A 19,353-nucleotide genomic window follows, 5' to 3' on the forward strand; every position below is an offset into this window, starting at 1 on the left:
TGGCCCAATAAAACCTTTCAGCCTTCCAAACAGTTTGAGACTAATCTATAATTTTCCCTAATATTTTGCCAGCCACCCTTAGTGAATCTCAACAAGTATTAACAATTGTTGAAAATAGGTGAAATGATACTGGTTATCTTTGTTCTATTTTTCAACTTCTCTGTGGTTGCTAAATTTTTCAAAATAAAAAGATGAAGAAAAAAAGAGTAAGACATCTCCTTATTCACTTACATAGAAAGATAACCATGATGCCTTATTTAATGAAAAATACATGCTCTAGGATGGTTTGTAAAATATGTCACCATTAGCTTACTAATGCAAAATATGTCAATAATTATATGGTTTTCATATATACTACACAGAACCATGGCCTTCAGAGAATGAATACATACACTGAGGAAAAATATATCAAAATCACAAACTGGTAGATGTATTTGAAATTAAATTAGTAATGTAATTAGTAGGTTAATGGAAAGTATAATTTCATTCCACTATTAAGTTAAAAAAAGTAAACAAAGCTTTAATTCTATAGTCTTGTGTTTAAGAAACCATAGAACTATTATCAAGGATCAACTTTCAATATTCTAATTCTGGAATAATAAAAGTGATTAGAGAAAAATCATGACTTCAGTACCATGTGCATGTTTATTTTTCAGGTGAGAACACTGAGGCACATAGATATTAACTAACTTGTTCAAAAATCATACAGATAGTAAATGGCATGATTCCAATTCAGTGTTTGATTATGAAGTTAGCTGTCCACTATTATTATAAATGGCCATGTTAGCTATTTGCTTCCTAACCAACTTACAAATTATATCAGATTCAATATACTGCATTATTAATGTGATGTTTTTCTTTTTTTTTCTAGTTAAATCAAGCTATAAACAAATAAAATTATATATATTTAAGGTGTACAATGTGATGTTTCGATGTATATGTACATTGTGAAATAATTGCCAGAATCAAATTAATTAACATATTAACCACAACAAAGAGTAACCATTTTATTGTTTGTGTACAGTAAGAGCACTTACCTACTCTAACTAGATTCCAAATGTACAATACAGTATTATTGATGATAGTTACCAGATGTACATATTACATTTAAACTGTTTTAAAATAAAAGTTCAAAATCATTAAAAGGCCAGTGAATATGAGCAGTCATTACGTTGGCACATCAATTTTTGAAATAAAACATTTTATGTTCTTAGCTGTCTATTGGAGAAAAAACATTTTTATAGTAATACATATAAAGTTTTAAAAATTATATGTCATATAACCTTCAGAGTTTTCTCAGTGTTTCTCATGCAGTGTCTCATATGCTGGGGTTTAGTAGGTCTCTGTTGTTTCTATGGTTGTAGTTATATAAATATGAAAAAATAAGAAAAAATATAAAAATTTGTTCCTCTTAGAATGCTGCCTCTCCAAATCATAATATTGAGAACATTATTAGTCCTTTCAACTGCTGGGTAATTAATTAATTGCCAAAATTGCAGAAGAAAGTTTAATATCTGATGATAAGTATATGTAAATATGCTAAAAAGAAAGTTCAACAGTTGGTATGTGTTCCTCTTTTTGCTAGCACTATCAATAGATGAATTGATGAAATAGCAGAGGATATTGAGGCACAATTGTTAGAGAGGGTTAATGAGTAACAGTGGTATGCAATTCAGGTTGACAAGTCTACAGATGTTCACAACAAGGCAACAACACTTGTTTCTGTGCAATGTATTTTTCACGAAGATGTACATGAGGATGTTATGTGGATTTTGTGGCCAACAAACACCACAGCTTCTGAACTACTCAAGTATTTCAATAATTATATGACTCATCATAATGTAGAATCAATGGGAGCTCTGACATTGTTTTCCTGCAGCTAGACAGACTTATCTGGGGGTAATGGGAAACAGTGATGCCCAAAGTGTGTCGCTTATGCCCAGTCTACCTGCTAGTCTTGTTTTGGTTGCTGTCACTGGAAAATCCTGCTTCACCAAAGATAAAATGTTGGAAGTGGAAACAGGAAATGTTGGAAATGGAAGCACTTTTCAGTGTTCTTGCAGATACCTCAGAATATTTCACCTTGACTCTAATCTAGAAAAATGGAGATTTGAAGTTATCTCAAACATACTTTCAAGGTCACCATCATGTGCATTCTCAAGCAGTTGATTCTATTCTAGTATGGAACTAGTTGATTTACCTGGCTTATTCATAAACGGATCTCAGATCTATTTTTTTCAGAGTTCAGGGGTCTTCTGTGGTTAAGAAGTAAAGCTTAAACTTCTTTAAAGATGAGATAGGTTATCACGAACCAGCTGGAAGAAAGAAGGCCCTGGCTGAGTCTCTTTCAGAATCTCTGCTGATGTTTGAAGCTCATCAAAAATCCCAGTGTTCACTTGTCTCCCCCATAATTTCAGTTTGGCTTTGCCACTTTATCTGCCAACTTGAACACAGTTGTCATTCTCCCCCAAAGTGACAGATTGAGTTTGTTGCGCAGGTTGAATATGTCATACAAGTAAGCAAATTTTGGGATGCATTCTGTGTCAATGAAATGTGTTGCTAGGGTGACTGCTTTTCTGAAATAAATCTCTGGGTAATGGGAATGCGGCAGTGTTCACAACAACAAAAGGTTGGAATTAACCGAATGCCCATCAGTGGTAGACTGTATAAAGAAAATGTGGTAAATATACATCATGAAATACTATGCAGCTATAAAAAGGATGAGTTCATGTCCTTTTCAGGGACATGGATGAAGCTGGAAACGATTATTCACAGCAAACTAACATAATAACAGAAAACCAAAAACTACACGTTTTCACTAATAAGTAGGAAATGAATAATGAGAACACATGGACAGAGGGAGAGGAACATCACATACCAGGTCTTTTGGGGATAGGGGAGGGATAGCATTAGGGGAAAAAAAATATAGTTTTTTTAGTAAAATCAATAGTTTGCATAAAACCATAGACTGGGTATAGCTGAATAAAGAATATCTGACTGGAGGGAAAAACTTTTGAAAGTTTCCCAAACGTGGCAAAGAGAAATAAGATAAAACATTTGTCAAGAGAAATGTTTTATCTTATTTCTCTTTGCCACACTTGGGAAACTCTCAAATACATCATAGGTCAAATATCTCCAATATATTTTCTGAAAGTTTCTATTGATAGGCAATACTTGCTACACATCAATGGTGTATATACAGTAACTTGACAGATGCATACAATGTATAATTATCAAATCAGAATATTTAGTATACATCATTTTGAACATTTATTATTTGTGTTGAGAACATTTGAAACCTTCCCCTGAATATTTTGAAGTATAATATAAGTTATTGTTAACTCTAATCACCCTACTGTACTATCAAGCAATCAAATTTATTCCTATCTAACTATGCTTTTACTTATTAACCAAGTTTGCTTCAACCCCTGCACCCACTCTAGCCTCTGGCAACTATTAATCTACTCTCTACCTCTATGAGGTTGTTTTCATATATGAGTGAGAACATGAAATATGTGTCTATGTGTGTCTGGGTTATGTCACTTAATATAATGGCCTCTAATTCCATGTATGTTGCTGCAGATGCCAAGAATTTATCCTTTATGTGTGAATGGATAGTATCCCATTGCATACATATACTAAATTTCTTTATCCATTTATATATTGACAGACACTTAGCTTGATTTTATATTTTGGCTACTGTAAATAGTGCTGCATTAATATGGAGTTGAAACATTCATTTCATATGCCCATTTCCTTTCCTTTGGATGGGTACCCAGCAGTCGGATTGCCGAATCATATAGTAGTACTATTTTTAGCTTTGTGAGAAACTGCCATACTGTTCACCATAATGGCAGTACTAACTTATGTTTCAGAAATGTGTAAGTTTCCTTTTCTCTACATTCTCACCAGCAATTGTTATTTTTTGACCTTTTAGGAATAGCCATTTTAACTAGAATGAGATGAAAACTCATTGGGTGTTTGTTTTACATTGTCTCGGTGATCAGTGACCTTGAACATTTTTTTTCATATATTTTTGGTGATTTTTATTTCTTCCTTTAAGAAATGTCTATGCAGATAATTTGCTCACTTATTAATGAGATTATCTGGATTATTGTTGTTGAGTTGCTTGAGCCCTTTGAAAAATCTGGGTATTGGTTCTTTGTCACATGAATGTTTTGTAAATATTTTCTCCCATTGTATAGGTTGTCTCTTCATTCATTCTGTCATTTCTTTTGCTGGGCAGAAAGTATTTAGTTTAAAGCAGTTTCATTTTTGTACTTTTCTTTTTATCTCATGTGCTTTTGAAGTCTTAGCTACGCAGTATGCCTATACCAATGTCCTGAAATATTTCTCCTTTTTTCTTTCTGGTGGTATCATAATTTCAGGTCTTCTGTTAGAGTCTTTAATCCATTTTGAATGAGTATGGTGTATGGTGAACGATAAGGGTTTGGTTTTATTCTTCTGCATATGGATATCTAGTTTTTTCAGCATCATGTATTGAAAGAGAGTGTTCTTTCAACCATGCATGAAAGCAGTTTGAGATCTTTTGTGGTTTCATGAACATTTTGTGATTTCTTTTCTTTTTCTGTGAAGAATGTAATTGATATTTTTATAGGAATTGCATTGATTCTGGATATTTCTATAGATAGTAGAATCATTTTAACAATATTAATTCTTCTGATCCATGAGCATTATTGTATGTATTTGTTTGTGTTCTTCTCAACTTTTTTTTTACATCAGTGTTTTGTAGTTTTCCTTGTAAAAGCCTTTGACCACCTTGATTATATTTATTTCTGGTAATTTTTCCCATAGCTACTGTAAGTGGAATTTGCTATTAATTTATTTTTGGCTGGTCTATTTTTGGTACAGAAAATCTACAGATTTTTATATGTTGATTTTGTATCCTACAACTTTACTGAATTTCGTTAACAATTCTAAGTTGTGGTCCGACTTTCAAGATGGCCGCCTAAGAACAGCTCAGGACTTCAGCTCCCAGTGAAAGTGCAGAGGGTGAGTGGACGCCGCATTTCCAGATGAACTCTTATTGCCCACAGACCAGGAGATACCCAGGCAGAGGGGTCGCCAGCGTCGCAGTCCCAGCTGGTGCGGCTGTTTTGGCCCCCACGGGGCTGATTCCGCCCGCGCGGCTGCTGTGACCACTCCCTGTTGCTGCGGTTCTCCGTACAAAAGCCACTGGTCTGGGAGCCCTCTTAGCTGGCGAGCAGAGCCTTGAGACGGCAGAATAGCCCATTCATCTGAAATAGCGAGCCAGGCCAGGAGATTCCTAGGCAAAAAATCCGCCAGGAGCCGGCGCCGCGGTTCGAGCCGACTCCGTGAGTCGCAGCACGGGAGATCCTGGCGCCTTTTCAACAAGCGACCGGAACGCGGGGTCGTTCAACTTAAAAGAAAAGACTCTGAGTCAGGGAGCCAGGTGATCAGGCTCCCTTGGTCCCACCCCTCCACCCCCAACAACAACAAAAACAAAAACAGTAATTGGAAACCCTCTGGGTTGAGCCCTTCAAACCAAGCACAGCTGAACCGGGACGGTCCGGCTCCGTGGGGGAGGGGCTTCCGCCATTACTGAGACTCTCCACCACTATGGAGGCAGGCTGCCGTTGCCGAGGCAACCCGCCGTTGCCGAGGCAACCTGCCACAACAGAGAGAGTCCGCCATAACAGAGGCGGGGCCACCGTTGCCAAGACAGTTCTAACTACGCCCATATAAAAAGGACTACAGGGAAGAGCTCAGGGCAGCTGGGCGGAGCCCACAGCAGCTCAGCAAAGCCCCTGCGGGCAGGCAGAGGCTAGGCGTGCTGCTAGCTGGGCGGGTCCGACCTGAAAAAAAAAAATCAAAACAGGCAGTAGTGCAACGGAAACTCATAAAGCTCCAACTCCCTGGGACAGAGACAGACAACAGGTGGATAAACCCACAAAAATGGGTAGAAACCAGCGTAAAAAGGATGAAAACTCCCGAAACCAGAACACCTCTCCTCCTAAAAGTGATCACAACTCCTCACCAGCAAGGGAACCAGACCGGATGGAGAAGGAGGGTGATGAAATGACAGAATCAGACTTCAGAAGATGGGTAGTAAGAAACTACAATGAGCTAAAAGAACATGTTCTAACCCATCGCAAAGAAAATAGGAACCTTGAAAAAAGATTGGACGAACTGCTGACGAGAATGGACAGCATAGAGAGGAGAATAAGTGAATTGATGGAGCTGAAAAACGCAACACGAGAACTTCGTGAAGCATGCACAAGCTTCAACAGCTGAATTGACCAAGCAGAAGAAAGGATATCAGAGGTCGAAGACCAACTCAATGAAATAAAAAGAGAAGGCAAGAACAGAGAAAAAAGCGCAAAAAGGAATGAACAAAATCTTCAAGAAATGTGGGACTATGTGAAAAGACCTAATCTACGTCTGATAGGTGTACCTGAATGTGATGAAGAGAATGAATCCAAGCTGGAAAATACTCTTCAGGATATTATCCAGGAAAACTTCCCCAACCTAGCAAGGCAGACCAATATTCAAATCCAGGAAATACAGAGAACACCACAGAGATATTCCTCAAGAAGAGCAACCCCAAGGCACATAATCGTCAGATTCACCAGGGTTGAAATGAAAGAGAAAATGCTAAGGGCAGCCAGAGAGAAAGGTCGGGTTACCCACAAAGGGAAGCCCATTAGACTCACAGCAGATCTCTCAGCAGAAACCCGACAAGCCAGAAGAGACTGGGGGCCAATATTCAACATCCTTAAAGAAAAGAACTTTCAACCCAGGATCTCCTATCCAGCCAAACTCAGCTTCATAAGTGAAGGAAAAATAAAATCCTTTGTGAACAAGCAAGCACTCAGAGATTTCATCACCACCAAACCTGCTCTACAAGAACTCCTGAAAGAGGCTCTACACACATAAAGGAACAACCAGTACCAGCCACTCCAAAAACACACCAAATGGTAAAAAAGCAGCAACACAATCAAGAATCTGCATCAGCTAACCAACAAAACAGCCAGGTAGCATCAAAATGACAGCATCAAATTCACACATAACAATACTATCCCTAAATGTCAACGGACTAAATGCCCCAATCAAAAGACACAGACTGGCAAATTGGATAAAAAGCCAAAACCCATCAGTGTGCTGTATCTAGGAAACCCATCTTACATGCAAGGATACACAAAGGCTCAAAATAAAGGGATGGAGGAAGATCTACCAAGCAAATGGAGAGCAAAAAAAGGCAGGAGTTGCAATTCTCATCTCTGATAAAATAGACTTTAAAGCAACAAAGATCAAAAGAGACAAAGAAGGACATTACATAATGGTAAAAGGATCACTGCAACAAGAAGAGCTAACGATCCTAAATATATATGCACCCAATACAGGAGCACCCAGATACATAAGGCAAGTTCTTAATGACTTACAAAGAGACTTAGACTCCCACACAATAATAGTGGGAGACTTTAACACCCCATTGTCAATATTAGACAGATCAACCAGACAGAAAATCAACAAGGATATCCAGGACCTGAACACAGACCTGGAACGAGCAAACCTAATAGACATTTACAGAACTCTCCACCCCAAATCCACAGAATATACATTCTTCTCAGCACCACATCACACCTACTCTAAAATTGACCATATAATTGGCAATAAATCACTCCTCAGCAAATGCAAAAGAACAGAAATCATAACAAACAGTCTCTCAGACCACAGTGCAATCGAGTTAGAACTCAGAATGCAGAAACTAACTCAGAACCGCACAGCTTCATGGAAACTGAACAACTTGCTCTTGAATGTCGACTGGATAAACAATGAAATGAAGGCAGAAATAAAGATGTTCTTCGAAACCAATGAGAACGAAGACACAACATACCAGAATCTCTGGGACACATTTAAAGCAGTCTCTAGAGGAAAATATATAGCAATGAGTGCCCACATGAGAAGAAAGGAGAGATCTAAAATTGACACCCTATCATCAAAATTGAAAGAGCTAGAGGAGCAAGATCAAAAAAACTCAAAACCTAGCAGAAGACAGGAAATAACTAAGATCAGAGCAGAACTGAAGGAAATAGAGACACAAAAAACTCTTCAAAAAATCAATAAATCCAGGAGCTGGTTTTTTGAAAAGATCAACAAAATAGACAGACCACTAGCCAGATTAATAAAAAAAGAAAAGAGAGAATAACCAAATTGATGCAATAAAAAACGATAAAGGGAATATCACCACAGATTCCACAGAAATCCAAACCATCATCAGAGATTATTACAAACAACTCTATGCACATAAACTAGTAAACCTGGAAGAAATGGATAAATTCCTGGACACCTGCAACCTCCCAAGCCTAAACCTGGAAGAAGCCAAAACCCTGAATAGACCAATAACATGGTCTGAAGTCGAGGCAGCAATAAAGAGCCTACCACCCAAAAAAAGCCCAGGTCCAGATGGGTTCACAGTTGAATTCTACCAGACATACAAGGAGGAGCTGATACCATTCCTTCTGAAACTATTCCAGACAATCCAAAAAGAGGGAATCCTTCCCAAATCATTTTACGAGACAAACATCATCCTGATACCAAAACCCGGCAGAGACTCAACAAGAAAAGAAAATTTCAGGCCAATATCCATGATGAACATAGATGCAAAAATCTTCAATAAAATACTGGCAAACCGATTGCAACAGCATATCAAAAAGCTCATCCACCATGATCAAGTAGGATTTATCCCGGGGATGCAAGGCTGGTTCAACATACGCAAGTCCATAAACGTAATTCACCACATAAACAGAACCAAAGACAAAAACCACATGATTATCTCGATTGATGCAGAGAAGGCTTTTGACAAAATTCAACAACCCTTTATGCTAAAAACCTTCAATAAACTAGGTATTGACGGAACGTATCTCAAAACAATAAAAGCTATTTACGACAAACCAACAGCCAATATCATACTGAATGGGCAAAAACTGGAAGCATTCCCTTTGAAATCTGGCACTAGACAAGGATGCCCTCTCTCACCACTCCTATTCAATATAGTACTGGAAGTTCTAGCCAGAGCAATCAGGCAAGAAAAAGAAATAAAGGGTATCCAAATTGGAAAGGAGGAAATCAAATTGTCTCTATTTGCAGATGACATGATTGTATATCTGGAAGACCCCATCATCTCAGCCCAAAATCTCCTGAAACTGATAAACAACTTCAGCAAAGTCTCAGGATACAAAATCAACGTGCAAAAATCACAAGCATTCCTATACACCAGTAATAGACTTCAAGAGAGCCAAATCAAGAACGAACTGCCATTCACAATTGCTACAAAGAGAATAAAGTACCTAGGAATACAACTAACAAGGAACGTAAAGGACCTCTTCAAGGAGAACTACAAGCCATTGCTCAACGAAATAAGAGAGGATACAAACAGATGGAGAAACATTCCATGTTCATGGTTAGGAAGAATCAACATCGTGAAAATGGCCATACTGCCCAAAGTAATTTACAGATTCAATGCTATTCCCATCAAGCTACCAATGACCTTCTTCACAGAACTGGAAAAAAAACACCTTAAACTTCATATGGAACCAAAAGAGAGCCCGCATAGCCAAGTCAATTCTAAGCAAAAAGAACAAAGCGGGAGGCATCACACTACCGGACTTCAAACTATACTACAAGGCTACAGTAATCAAAACAGCATGGTACTGGTACCAAAACAGAGATATAGACCAATGGAACAGAACAGAGGCCTCACAGGAAATACAACATACCCACAACCATCTGATCTTCGACAAACCTGACAAAAACAAGCAATGGGGAAAGGACTCCCTGTTTAATAAATGGTGTTGGGAAAACTGGCTAGCCATGTGCAGAAAGCAGAAACAGGACCCCTTCCTGACACCTTACACCAAAATTAACTCCAGATGGATTAAAGACTTAAACATCAGACCTAATACCATAAAAACCTTAGAAGAAAATCTAGGCAAAACCATTCAGGACATAGGTGTAGGCAAGGACTTCATGACCAAAACGCCAAAAGCAATGGCAACATAAGCCAAAATAGACAAATGGGACCTAATCAAACTCCACAGCTTCTGCACGGCAAAAGAAACAGTCAGTAGAGTGAATCGGCAACCAACAGAATGGGAAAAAATTTTTGCAGTCTACCCATCTGACAAGGGGCTGATATCCAGAATTTACAAAGAACTAAAGCAGATCTACAAGAAAAAAACAAACAAGCCCATTCAAAAATGGGCAAAGGATATGAACAGATACTTTACAAAAGAAGACATACAGGAGGCCAACAAACATATGAAAAAATGCTCATCATCACTGGTCATCAGAGAAATGCAAATCAAAACCACATTGAGATACCATCTCACACCAGTTAGAATGGCGATCATTAAAAAATCGGGAAACAACAGATGCTGGAGAGGATGTGGAGAAATAGGAACACTTTTACACTGTTGGTGGGAATGTAAATTAATTCAACCATTGTGGAAGACAGTGTGGCGATTCCTCAAGGACTTAAAAATAGAAATCCCATTTGACCCAGCAATCCCATTACTGGGTATATATCCAAAGGATTATAAATCATTCTACTACAAGGACACGTGCACACGAATGTTCATTGCAGCACTGTTTACAATAGCAATGACCTGGAACCAACCCAAATGCCCAACGATGATAGACTGGATAGGGAAAATGTGGTACATATACAACATGGAATATTATGCAGCCATCAAAAACGATGAGTTCATGTCCTTTATAGGGACATGGATGAACCTGGAAACCATCATTCTCAGCAAACTGACACAAGAGCAGAAAATCAAACACCGTATATTCTCGCTCATAGGCCCGTGTTGAACAATGAGAACACATGGACACAGGGAGGGGAGCACTACACACTGGGGTCTGTTGGGGGGAAATGGGGGAGGGGCGGGGGGTGGGGAGGTGGGAAGAGATAGCATGGGGAGAAATGACAGATACAGGTGAGGGGACAGAAGGCAGCAAAGCACACTGCCATGTGTGTACCTATGCAACAATCTTGCATGTTCATCACATGTACCCCAAAACCTAAAATGCAATAAAAAAAAGAAAAAAAAAAAAAAAAACAATTCTAAGTTGTTTGGTGAAATCGTCACGTTTTTCTATTTATAAAATCATGTCATCTGCAAAATGGACAATTCAACTTTCTTGTTTCCAATCTGGATGATTTTTATTTCTTTCTCTTGCCTGATTGCTCTGGCTAGGACTTCCAGTACTGTGCTCAATAAGAATGACGAAAATAGGCTTACTTTTGTTGTTCCAGTTGTTACAGGAAAGGTTTTCAGCTCTTCCCTGCTCGATATGATGTTAGCTATGGGTTTGCCATATATGACCCTTATGGTTTTGAGATTTCTTGTATGTCTAATTTATTAAGAATTTTATCAAGAAAGAACCCTAAATTTTATCAAATGCTCTTTCTATGTCTACTGAAATGGTGATATAACTTTTGTCTATCATCCTATTGATGTGATGTATCACATTTATCAATTTACATATGTTGATACAACTTTCCCTCCCTGGGATAAATCCCATTTGATACTAACGTATTGCTTTTGAACGGTATTGTGGGATGGATTCAGTATGCTACTATTTTGTGGAGGATTTTTGAATTCACATTATTAGGAATATTGGCCTTAACAATAAACCCATTTTTGGTTTTAGTTGTGTCCTTCTCTGGTTTTACTATTAGGGTAACAGTGGCCTCATTGAGTTAATTAGAGAGAAAATTCCTCCTCTTCAAATTTTGTAATAGTTTGAGAATCACTGAAGTTAGTTCTTTGTTAAGTGTTTCATAGAATATAGCAATTCAGCCACTGGTCCTGTCCTTTTCTTTGTTGAAAAACTTTATATTACTGATTCAAACTCATTATTTATTATGTGCCTGTTTAGGATTTTCGATTCTTCCACGTTCAATCTTAATAGATAGTATATGTTCATGAATTTATTTGCTCTAGCTTTCCCAATTTGTTAGCATATAGTTTTTTTCTTAATTGTCTCTAACGATCTTGTGTATTTCTGTGGTAACATTTGTAACATCTTATTTTTTGTTTCTGATTTTGTTTATTTGGGTCCTCTTTTTTGTTCCTGGTTGTCCAGCTAGTAGTTTCTCAATTTAAAAACAAGACCCATTTTTTGTTCTGCTGATCCTTTGTATTTTTCTTTTTTAGTTTCTATTTGTTTAGTTCTGCTTTAATGCTTATTATTTAATTTTTACTGCTAATATTCAGTTTAATGTGTTCTTGCTTTTCTAGTACTTTCAAGTGTATCATTAGGTTATTTGTTTGAAATTTTTCTACTTTTTTAATGTTGGCATTTATTGCCATGAACTTCCTGATAGCACTGCTTTTACTGTATCCCATATATTTAGAAAAATTATGTTTCCATTTTCATTTACTTCAAGAATTTTTTTTTCTTAACTTTTTATTGTTCCAATTTTTGTTCAGGATCTGTGGTTTAATTTTCATGTATTTGTACCATTTACAAAATTACTTTTGTTACTCAGTTCTAATTTTATTCTATTGTAATCAAAGATAAAACTTTAAATAATTTTGATTTGAAAACATTTGTTAAGACTCATTTTGTGGCCTAATATATAGTTTATTCTGATGAATGTTCCATATGATAAAGAGATGTATATCATCTGCAGCTATAGAAAAACATTTTTTAAAATATCTTTTAAACTATACTGTTGATCTATAATGTAGTTTAAAAGTATTGTTTGCTCTTCTTGAGGAGTATCTTTGTGGTGTTCTCTGTATTTCCTGGATTTAAATGTTGGCCTGCCTTGCTAGGTTAGGGAAGTTCTCCTGGATAATAACCTGAAGAGTGTTTTCCAGTTTGGATTCATTTACCCTGTCACATTCAGGTACACCAATCAAGTGTAAATTAGGTATTTTAACATAATCCTATATTGTTTATTTCTTTTCCCAAGGTACATAATCATAAAATTCACCAGGATTGAAATTAAGGAAAAAATGCTAAGGGCAGCCAGAGACAAAGGTCAGGTTACCCACAAAGGGAATCCCGTCAGACTCACATTAGATCTCTTGGCAGAAACTCTACAAGCCAGAATAGAGTGGGGGCCAATATTCCACATGCTTAAAGTAAAGAACTTTCAACCCAGAATTTCACATTCAGCCAAACTAAGCTTCATAAGTGAAAGAGAAATAAAATCCTTTATGTACAAGCAAATGCTGTGAGACTTTGTCACCACCAGAACTGCCTTACAAGAGCTCCTGAAGGAAGCACTAAACATGGAAAAGAACAACCGGTACTAACCACTGCAAAAACATACCAAATGGTAAAGACCAATGATGCAATGAAGAAACAACATCAACTAACAGGTAAAACAACCAGCCAGTAACAAAATGGCAGGATAAAATCCACATAACAACAATACTAACCTTAAATATAAATGGCTTAAATGCCCCAATCAAAAGACACAGACTGGAAAACTGAATACATAGTCAAGATCCATCAGTGTGCTGTATTCAGGAGACCCATCTCACATGCCAAAACACATAGACTCAAAATAAAGGGATGGAAGAAGATTTGCCAAGCAAACGGAGAGCAAAGAAAACTGGGGGTTACAATCCCAGTCTCTGATAAAACAGACATTAAACAAATAAAGATCAAAGGAGACAAAGGAGGACATTACATAATGATAAAAGGATCAATACAACAAGAAAAGCTAACTATCCTAAATACATATGCACCCAACACAGGAGCACCCAGATACATAAAGCAAATTCTTAATGGCCTACAAAGAGGCGTAGACTCCCCACAATAATACTGGGAGACTTGAACACTTCACTGTCAATATTAGATCAATGTGACAAAAAATCAACAAGGATATTCAGGACTTGAATGCAGATCTGGACCAAGTGAACCTAATAAACATCTACAGAACTCTCCATCCAAAATCCACAGAATATACATTCTTCTCAGCACCACATCACACTTACTCTAAATTTGACCACAAAATTGGAAGTAAATAACTAATCAGCAAATGCAAAAGAATGAAAATCATAACAAACAATCTCTGAGACCACAGTGCAATCAAATTAGAAATCAGGATTAAGAAACTCACTCAAAACTGCACAAACTACATGGAAACAGAACAACTGGCTCCTGAATGTTGACTAAATAAACAATGAAGTGAGGCAGAAATAAAGATTGTCTTTGAAACCAATGAGAATGAATACAAAAAGTACCAGAATCTTTGGGACATAATTAAAGCAGTGTCTAAAGGGAAATCTACAGCAATAAATACCCACATGAGAAGTGAGGAAAGATCTAAAATCGATACCCTATCATCAAAATTGAAAGAGCTAGAGAAGCAATATCAAAAAAAAAAAAAATACCCAAAAGCTAGCAGAAGACAAGAAATAACTAAGATCAGAGCAGAACAGAAGGAAATAGAGACACAAAAATCCCTTCAAAAAATCAATGAATCCATGAGCTGGTTTTATGAAAAGATCAACAAAATAGACTGCTAGCCAGACTAATAAAAAAGAAAAGAGAGAAGAAGTAAATACATGCAATAAAAAAACAATAAAGTCGATATCACCAATGATTTCACAGAAATACAAACTACAATCAGAGATTACTACAAACAATTCTGCACATAAACCAGGAAACCTGGAAGAAATGGATAAATTCCTGCAAACTTGCACCCTTCTAGGAGTAACAAGGAAGAAGTTGAAACCCTGAACAGATCAATAACAAGGTCTGAAGTTGAGGCAGCAAATAATAGCCTACTACCAAAAAAAAGGTCCAGGTCCAGATGAGTTAATGGCCGAATTCTACCAGATGGACTAGGAGGAGCTGGTACCATTCTTTCTGAAAATATTCCAAACAAAGCAAAGAGAGAATCCTTTCTAACTCATTTTATGAGACCAACATCATCCCAATTTCAAAACCTGGCAGAGACACAACTAAAAAAACAAAACAAAACAAAACAAAACTTCAGGACAATATCCATGATGACATCTATGGAAAAATCTTCAATAAAATACTCGAAATAAAAGGTATTCAATTTGGAAAGGAGAAAGTCAAACTGTCTCTATTTGCAGATGACATGATTGTATATTTAGAAGACCCCAACGTCTCAGTCCAAAATCTCCTTAAGCTGATAAGCAACTTCAGCAAAGTCTCAGAATACAAAATCAATGTGCAGAAATCACAAGCATTCCTATAAAACAATAACAGACAAACAGAGAGCCAAATTATGAGCAAATTCCCATTCACAATTGCTAAAAAGAGAATAAAATACCTAGGAATACAACTAACAAAGGATGTAAAGGACCTCTTCGAGGAGAACTACAAACCACTGCTCAAGGAAATAAGAGAGGACACAAACAGATGGAAAAACATCCCATGCTCATGGTTAGAAATAATCAATAGTGTGAAAATGGCCCTACTTCCCAAAGTAATTTATAGAGTCAAGGCTATCCCCATCATGCTACCATTGCCCTTCTTTACAGGACTGAAAAAAAAAAAAAAAAAAAAAAAACACTTTAAACTTCATATGAAACCAAAGGAGAGCCCATATGGCCAAGACAATCCTAAGCAAAAAAGAACAAAGCTGGAGGCATCACACTATCTGACTTCAAACTATGCTACAACGCTACAGTAATCAAAACAACATGGTACTGGTACCAAAACAGAGAGATAGACCAATGGAACAGAACAGAGGCCTTGGAAATAATGCCACATATCTACAACCATCTGATCTTTGATAAATTTGACAGAAACAAGCAAAGGGGAAAGGATTCCCTGTTTAATAAATGGGATTGGGAAAACTGGCTAGCCATGTGCAGAGAGCTGAAACTGGACCGCTTCCTGACACCTTACACTAGAATTAACTCCAGATGGATTAAAGATTTAAACATAAGATCTAACACCATAAAAATCCTAGAAGAAAACCTAGGCAAAACCATTCAAGACATAGGTATAGGCAAGAACTTCATGATTAAAACACCAAAAGCATTGGCATCAAAAGCCAAAATAGACAAATGGGATCTGACTAAACTTAAGAGTTTCTGCAAAGCAAAAGAAACAATCATTAGAGTGAACCAACAACCAATGGGAAAAAAATATTTGGAGTCTACCCATCTGACAAAACTAAAGTAGATTTACAAGAAAAAAAATTCCATTCAAAAGTGGGCGAAGGATATGAACCAACACTTTCAAAAGACATTTATGGGGCCAACAAGCACATGAAAAAATGCTCATCATCAAGAGATTAGAGAAATGGTCATTAGAGAAATGTAAATCAAAACAACATTGAGATACCATCTCATGCCACTTAGAATGGTGATTATTAAAAAATCTGGAGACAACAGATGCTGGAGAGGATGTGGAGAAATAGGAACACTTTTACCCTGTAGGTGGGAGTGTAAATTAGTTCAATCATTGTGGAAGACAGTGCGGGGAGTCCTCAAGCATCTAGAAATAGATGACACAAGAATTGAAAACCAAACACCACATGTTCTCACTCATAGGCGGATGTTGAACAATGACAACACATGGGCACAAAGAGGGAAGATCACACTGGGTCTTTTAGGGGGTTGAGGGCTAAGGGAGGGACAGCACGGGGCAGGGAGGTTGGGGAGCGATAATACTGGTAGAAATGCCTGATGTAGGTGACAGCAGGATGGAGATAGCAAACCACCATGGCATGTGTGTACCTATGCAACAATCCTGCAAGATCTGCACATGTACCCCAGAACTTGAAGTACAATGATTAATAAATAAATAAACAAAATAAAACCAGGGTTTATTGATTTTCTCTGAGGACGATGTAACTAATGCTTAGAGTGGGTTCTTGAATTCCCCAACTATATCCTTTCCGTCTATCGCTTCCTCTCTTTTTACATCTAGTAGAATTTGCTTTATGTATCTGGGTTCTCCAGTGTTGGGTGCATGTATTTAGAATTGTTATATCTTCTTGCTGAATCTATCCTTTTACTATTATATAATGGCTTTGTCTCTCTTTACAGTTTTTGACTTAAAGTTTTTTTTATCTGATATGTATAGCTACTCTTGCTCACTTTTGTTTTTCATTTTTGTGCAGTAATTTTTTCCATCACTTCACTTTCAATCTAGATGTTATTTTTACAGATAAAGTGAGTTCCCTGTAGGTTGCATATAGATAAGTACTTTTTTTTTTTAACCATTCAGCTAGCCTGCTTGTTTTAAGTGGTGAATTTCATCCATTTATATTCAAAGTTATTATTGATAGATGAGAACTTGTCTTCATCTGTCATTTTCTTGTTTCCTCATTGTTTTATATATCTTTTGTTTCATCCTGTCTTTCTTATTATTTATCATTGTGGATTATTATCTGTAATGTTATCATTTGATTCTTATTGTTCATTTTGTGTTTGCTTTTCCAGTGAGTTTTATTTTCTTTTGTTTTCACAATGTACATGTCATTCTTACTTCCAGCTTTTTCAGGCCAGTCACCCGGTGATGAATTCCCTCAGTTTTGGTGTGTTCAGGAAAGAGTTCATTTTTCTTTAATTTTTGAAGAATGGCTTTCTGTATGTAGTATTCTTACCAGATAATTTTTTTCTTTCAGCACTTTGAATATATCATTCAATTCTCTCATGACTTGGAAAGTTTCTGCTGAGAAATATGCTTTTAGCCAGATGGAGATTCCTTTATATGTGACTTCATGTTTTTATCTTACTGTTTATAGAATTATTTCTTCATTTTTGACTTTTTACAGTTTGACTATAACTTCCTTGAAGAAGAAGTTTTGGGGCTGAATATATTTGGAAATCTTTGAGTTTTCCGTATGTGGATGTCTACATCTCTTGCAAGATTTAGCATTTTTTAGTTATCATTTTGTTAAATAGGGTTTCTATGTCTTTGCTATCTTTTATTCTTCTGGAATTTCTATAATTCAAGTATCTGGTCACTTTATCATTCCTTGTATATCAGGAACACCTTCTTCATTTTTTTTTTATTTTTTTTTCTGTCTGTGTTATTTTAAAACACTAATTTTAAAGTAAAGAAATTCTTTTTTCTGCTTTGATTTAGTCTGTTGTTGAAGACCTATTTTTTTTTTAATTATTTCATTCAGGAAGTTTCAGTTTCATAATTTCTATTCCTTTAACGATAGCAATCTGAGATCATAAACTGTTCCCTTGACATCTTTGTATTGTTTGCATGTTTTTCTTGTATCTTACTAAGCCAATTTAATATTATTTTGAATTTTTAAAAATTAGTTTTATAGATTTAATTTTATTTGAAATCTGTTACTGGAGAATTATTGTATTTCACTAAAGATGTATTTTTTTTCCTTTTTTTATGTTTTGTGTGTCCTTATGTTGATATCTATGCATCTGATATAACAGTCACTTCTTCCAATTTTATGGATTAACTCATAGAAACTTTTTCCTTTTTCCTATAGGTGTATTTATAATGTTGGCTGAGTAGAGTGTTTTGCCTTTGATTCTGGGTTGGTTCAGTAATATAGACTTTGAATGATTTCACATTATATTACCTATATTATATTATATTATATTATATTATATTATATTATATTATATTAATGTCAGTAGCATCTGTGAATGCCTCAGTGGCATAGGCAGTGGTTGTTATTGAAGACTATTCCTCAAAAGGCCTGTGTAGGTGCTGCAGTGGTGAATGAGGCGGATCCGTACCCAGTACCACAGGCTACGTTTGCAGGTGCCAGCAGCAGTGGGCAGGAGATGCCCTCATATCCTCCAGTAGTGTGCATAGGTGCTAGGAGCAGCAGATGGGATGGGTTCATACCCATTTCCCTGGATGATGTGTGAGGGCACTGGCAGGAGCAGAACTGGCAGGTCAGACCTGTTCTCCATTTGCTTGATGGGGTGTGTAGGCGGATCAATTTCCTGGCACTCAGGTCAGGCACTTGTGTACTGGCAGGAGTGACAAATGGCAGCACTGTCTTGTCCTCAACCTCCCAGATGACATTCACAGGCATCTACTGTGCTGACCAGAACAAGCTGATCCCCAAGCTCTCAGACAATGGATACAAACACCACTGGCAAAGGCTAGTCAATTTCCTGGCCCTAGATGAGGCACTTGGGTACTGGCAGGAGTGACAGGTGGCATCTGTCTTTTCCTCAGGCTTCCAGATGGCATTCACAGGAATCTACTATGCTGGGCAGGGCAAGCTGATCCTCAAGCCCTCAGACAATGGATACAAGCACAACTGGCAAAGGCTACAGAGTGAGCATGCCTGTTCTCTGCTTCCACTCTTCCATGGTACATGTGGGTACTAGCTGCAATGCATAGGGCAGACTGATCACCAGGCCC

The sequence above is a fragment of the Saimiri boliviensis genome, chromosome 4 (genome assembly GCF_048565385.1).
Source record: "Saimiri boliviensis isolate mSaiBol1 chromosome 4, mSaiBol1.pri, whole genome shotgun sequence".
In the NCBI taxonomy this organism is placed as follows: domain Eukaryota; kingdom Metazoa; phylum Chordata; class Mammalia; order Primates; family Cebidae; genus Saimiri; species Saimiri boliviensis.